Raw genomic sequence first — 5,859 nt, 5'->3', positions numbered from 1 at the left:
TTTATGACACAACCTTATTCTCACCCAGGCTGGAGTGCAGTGGTGCAATCTCAGCTCACTGCAGCCTCAGCCTCCCAGGCTCAAGTGATCTTCCCACTTCAGCCTGCTGAATAGCTGGGACTACAGGCATGTTCCATCACATTCGGCTAACTTTTTTTTTCTTTTTGTAGAGATGAGGTCTCCCTACATTGCCCGGGCTGTTCTCAAACTCCTGGGCTCAAGCAATGGTCCCACTCTGTCCTCCCAAAGTGCTGGGATTACAGGCATGAAGCACCACCACACCCAGCCTATTTCCTCATTTAAATGCCACTTTATTCCATGAAGAGTTTTAAAGGAGCTGCAAAGCAAGATACTGTTAATCTAAAATGAGAGACAGTTGACTATTTAGAAGAAAATAAAGTTAGATTTCTATCTCAGGGACTTCATACAAAAATATATTGTACAGGAGGCCAGGCACCGTGGCTCACGCCTGTAATCCTAGAACTTTGCGAGGCCGAGGTGGGTGGATGGCCTGAGCTCAGGAGTTCGGGATCAGCCTGGGCAACATGGCAAAACCCTGTCGCTAAAATACAAAAAACTAGCCAGGTGTGGTGGCACATGCCCGTAATCCCAGCTACTTGGGAGGCTGAGGCACGAGAATTGCTTGAATCTGGGAGGCGGAGGTTGCAGTGAGCTGAGATTGTGCTACTGCACTCAGCCTAGGCAACAGAGTGAGACTCTGTCTCAAAAAAAAAAAAAAAAATATATATATATGTATATATATATATATACACACACACACATAGATGTGGGTGTATATTATATATACACATAGATGTGGGTGTATATTATATATACACATAGATGGTGTATATTATATATACACATAGATGTGTGTGTATATATTATATATACACATAGATATGTGTGTGTATATATTATATATACACATAGATATGTGTGTATATATTATATATACACATAGATATGTGTGTGTATATATTATATATACACATAGATATGTGTGTATATATTATATATACACATAGATATGTGTGTATATATTATATATACACATAGATATGTGTGTGTATATATTATATATACACATATATTGCACAGGGATTAAAGATAGTTATTTAGCATTATCTCTCGACAGAAAATGTGCTTACTCAGTAGTACATGGCAGCATTGGTTGGATAGTGGAAATTGAAAATCATCTATATGTCCATTACCAGAGGACTGGTTATATTAACTATGGTATATTCCTATAATATTTTAAAAATCCATGATCTTTGGTGAAAAAAGCACAGAGTAGACCAATTACAGCATGATTCCTCTTGTTAAAAGAAAAAAGGTAGCATAGTGATTAAGAGCGTGTCTCCTGGAGCCAGAATGCTTACATTTGAATCCCAGCTCCGCCACATATTTTCTTTGTGATTAACCTTTCTTTGCCTCAGCTTCCTTATTTATAAAATGGAGATAATGGAACCTATTTAGTAGAGTTTTTAGGAAGATGAAAATAATTTCATAAAATACTTAGAATTGTAGTGGGACAGATTAAATTCTGTATATGTGTTTAGAAAACATATTCATTCATTTGTTCCACAACTATTCATTGAGTGCCCACACACTAGACATTGATTTAGGGTCATGGAATAAGTACATCAGAGAACAAGTCAAGTCTTTGCCTCATGGAGCTAACATTCTAAGAGGAGAAACATGCAGTAAACAAGTAAAGAAATGTATGCTCTATTCAGGGAGTAGTTTGTGCTATGAGGAAAAGCAAAACAGGTTAAAGAGATATAGCTATGTGGTGGGAGTGGGACTATTTCGTACAGGGCAGTGATTGTAGACCTCTGATGAGATAACATTTGACAAGAGATCTGCAGGGAGCTATGTGTCATGGGGGAAGGCATTGGAGGGTTTTGTGCAGGACAGTGATGTGTGATCAGATTTAGTTTAAAAGAATAATTTGGGCTGGACATGGTGGTTCCTGCCTGTAATCCCAGCACTTTGGGAGGGTGAGGTGGGCGAATCACTTGAATCCGGGAGTTCGATACCAGTTCGGGCAACATGGCGAAATCCCGTCTCTACAAAAAATACAAAAATTAGCCAGTGTGGTGGCACGCGCCTGCAGTCCCAGCTACTTGGGAGGCTGAGGTGGGAGAATTGCTTGGATCTGGGAGGTGGAGGTTGCAGTGAACTCAGATTGCGCCACTGCACTCCAGCCTGAGATTGTGCCACTGCACTCCAGCCACTGCACTCCAGCAAGACCCTCTCAGAAAAAAAAAAAAAAAAAAAAAAGAATTTGGCCGTTATGTGGAGGACTGGAATTGAGAAGGGCAAGAGCGAGGTAGAAGAGTGGTCTAGGAAGAACAGTTAGGGGCTATTGCAATTATCCAGCAAGAGATCTTGGACCAGGATGGCAGCAGTGGAGGTGGTAAAATGTGGTTGGATGAAGCGTACGCTTTGAAGGTATCAACAGGACCAGCTGATGGAAGGGAGTCAACAGGACTAGCTGATGGCTGTAAACTGGGGGGTCACTAGCTATCAGATGGCATTTACTTAAAGCCATGGAAGTAGGTGAGCTCCCTTATGGAGAGGGAATAGGAAGGAGGTAGACCATTCTATCAAAATGCTCTTTCTACAGGGCACTTCTCACTGAGATATTATTTATCTGGGATTTATATTATTTATTCAATTTGTTTTGTGTTTGGTTCTATTAGAAAAGCTCCATAGGGGCCGGGCACGTTGGCTTTTGCCTGTAATCCCAACACTTTGGAAGGCCGAGGCAGGCGGATTACCTGGGGTCAGGAGTTTGAGACCAGCCTGGCCAACATGGTGAAACTCTGTCTCTACTAAAAACACAAAAATTAGCCGGGTGTGGTGGTGCGCCTGTAATCCCAGATGCTGAGGAGGAGAATCGCTTGAACCCGGGAGGTGGAGGTTGCAGTGAGCCGAGATCGCGCCACTGCACTCCAGCCTGGGCAACAAGAGCGAAACTCCCTCTCAAAAACAAACAAACAAACAAACAAAAAACCAAAAAAAGAAAGAAAGAAAGAAAAGGGCCAGGTGTGGTGGCTCACGCCTGTAATCCCAGCACTTTGGGAGGCTGAGGCAGGCGGATCACGAGGTCAGGAGATCGAGACCATCCTCACCAACACGGTGAAACCCTGTCTCTACTAAAAATACAAAAATTAGTCGGGTGTGGTGGCGGGCGCCTGTAGTCCCAGGTACTCGGGAGGCTGAGGCAGGAGAATCGCTTGAACCCGGGAGGCGGAGGTTGTAGTGAGCCGAGATTGAGCCACTGCACTCCAGCCTGGGTGACAGAGTGAGACTCCATCTCAAAAGAAAAAAGCTCCATAGGAGAAGGAACCTTGTATCTTCACCACATAAACTGTGTTTGGATTCGCAGTCGAGTTGGGGGAAAAAAATCAGTCTGGAAGAGCCACACCAAACCGCTAACAGCTACTATCTCTGGGGATAGAACAAGGAGTTTGGTTGGCGCGATATACCGTCCCTGAACCTCTAGCCACACTAAGGCTTAATTAATGACCGGACGACTTGAAAGCGCCTTCCACTGTTTATCTCTTAAATCTGCAACGAAATGCAACAAAAACGCAAGAAATAAACAATAGAAGCCAGTCTTACTGCACACTGCAGAAGCCAATAAACCCCAAATGCAGCTCAAAACAAGGTGTCACGCGAACTTCCGATTTTTTTTGTTTTAGACTGAATCTCTGTCACTCTGGCTAGAGGGCAGTGGCGCGATCTCGAATCACTGCAACCTCCGTCTTCTAGAGTCAAGAGACTCTCCCGCCCCAGCTTCTCGAATACGCGGGATTGCAAACATGCACCAACCACTCCCGAGTAAGTTTATGAACATTTGGTACGAATACCAAATTACTTGGTCGTAATTGCTTAACTTTTAATACTTAAAGATGTAGCCTCGAGAAATACGAGGCCTCAAAAAATTGGATAGAAACTCACAACTTTCTCTCCACGGAAATCTTTAGTAAAAGGCGAAAAACTTATGCGTTTTGAAGAGAAACCAGAGTATATCTTTGACTTCCGCTTCGAACCTCGCAGGGAGAACTAACACTTAACACACTTATGGTTGTTGGGTGCCTGCGTGGTACGCACTCCCTATATGTAGTTTATGCACACAGATGCGTGTAAGAGGCATCATGCTCTAAAACAGTGCAGAAATGCGCGCACAGAGGGAGTGCAAGCATCGTGAGGGTATCTTTTCGTGGTGCACCATGGGTATGCAAATCACAGGCGGCTCCGGGCTGTTCCGCGCCACCGGGGAAGCCATGGGTGACTGATCTCCTTTACTCTCCTATGCTCCTCTCTGCTGGTCCTCCTGGGACCCGCACCCCGTGGGCGGCGCCGGGTGCCGAGTCCTTTGCGGAGCTGGTGTTCGTCCCAGGGGTTAAGGTCCTGTCCCGCCGTCCTTACCCGCAGTAAGCCTCCGGGCTTAGAGAGAGGGACGGGGAAACAGACGGGCACAGACACTCAGGGGCACTGGGACCTCACAGGAGGCACGACCCCACCCCTCCTGGAGGAGATGGCATAGATCCAATTCACCTCGAAGGGTGATATGGGGTCACGTCAAGGGGAGGTGAGAAAGTGTTCTAGGCAGAGGGAATGGCGTATGAGAAATTAGGGACCCGAAGACCAATTCAGCCTGTCCAGACAGTGGCGCTCCGTGTGTCTGATGAGGGGGTGCTGGGGTGGGAGGCAGAGGCTAGATCTCCTCGGGCCTGGAAAGATGAAGATGAGGAGGCTTAGTGAGGCTGGCTAACTTGCCCAGGGTTACTCCGCTGGTAAGTGGCACTGAGGGCTGACCCCCTTTGCACTATTCTGGCCTGGTGAGCTCTCTCTGCTCCACCTAGAAGGCCCTTCTTGGTGACCCAAACACTGCTGGACCCAAATGCAGCCTCCCTCCCTTGGGCCTTCTGGTTGCACCCCCTACTCTAGGTTCTCTGCCAACTACCCGCTTCTCTTGAGCTTTTTAGGCATTTTAGCGTGGATTCAATTGCAATAGGCGTTTTTTGTTGTTGTTGTTTTTGTTTTTGTATCTTTTGGTCAGAACATGATTTCCTGGCCTTTGTCCAGGTGGGGTGGGATGTGAGAATGCATTGTTCCTGGGGTGGGATCATTCCTGGTGAGTGGGTGGTTGGAGCCCAGGGTCTATGTGAACTAGACTATGGGTCCTAAGCTATGGCTGGGAAAGGGCAGTTGCAAACCTCCCCACGCCTCTAGGTGAGGCTCTGTGCTCTATTCCAGGGCTGTGGCCACTCTTCAAGGCCTCTGCTTAGTGGAGCTGTTCAACTTTCACAGAACAAACAACTTACATTGTGTCCTCACTAACTGCTAGCACCTCAGTTTCTGAGCAGTTCCCGCAACTGATCCACTGGCTGACTGGCCAAAGACACCTCTCGGCTGTCAGGACAACCACCAACTTACAGAGGCCTTTGCCTTGGAGGTTGCTCTGGAACCTGGCTCCTTTCCCTGGGTCCACAAACCTCCTGAGAAGCTCCCCAGACCCTGTTGACCTCTCTCCGCTTCAACTGGCTACTTTCCTGATCTGCCTCCACCTCGCCTTCCACCTGCTGCATGGCTTTGCCCCTCTGCCTTGCCGTTTCCCGTGCGGGTGAAGCAGGTAGGTGGAGGTGAGTCTGGAGAGACGGGCGGGCTGGAATATGGTGGCTCTGAAAGTCACACAGTGGGGTTCTTTTTTTTCTGCTCTCGGTCTCCAGATTGAACCCAGTAGGATTTCACACCAACAAAATTTGTTATCGTTTTGTATAGTAAGCACTTAATCCAGATGATGTTACCAAGTATATGACAAAAATCCAGAATCTGGGGTCT

General features: G+C 46.5%; 1 non-coding gene across 1 annotated transcript; it reads right to left on the bottom strand.

Annotated features, from left to right (window-relative positions):
• Window positions 1-3,927: 3,927 nt before the first annotated feature.
• On the bottom strand, window positions 3,928-4,042 carry LOC112438249 (U5 spliceosomal RNA). The gene has a single exon (XR_003026703.4). It is a non-coding gene; the product is annotated as a U5 spliceosomal RNA (small nuclear RNA).
• Between the last annotated feature and the right edge of the window lie 1,817 nt (window positions 4,043-5,859).

Source organism: Pan paniscus, chromosome 1, assembly GCF_029289425.2.
Source record: "Pan paniscus chromosome 1, NHGRI_mPanPan1-v2.0_pri, whole genome shotgun sequence".
Taxonomy (NCBI): Eukaryota; Metazoa; Chordata; class Mammalia; order Primates; family Hominidae; genus Pan; species Pan paniscus.
Note: the sequence above shows the minus strand (reverse complement) of the source record. Positions and strands in the feature narration are given on the sequence as shown.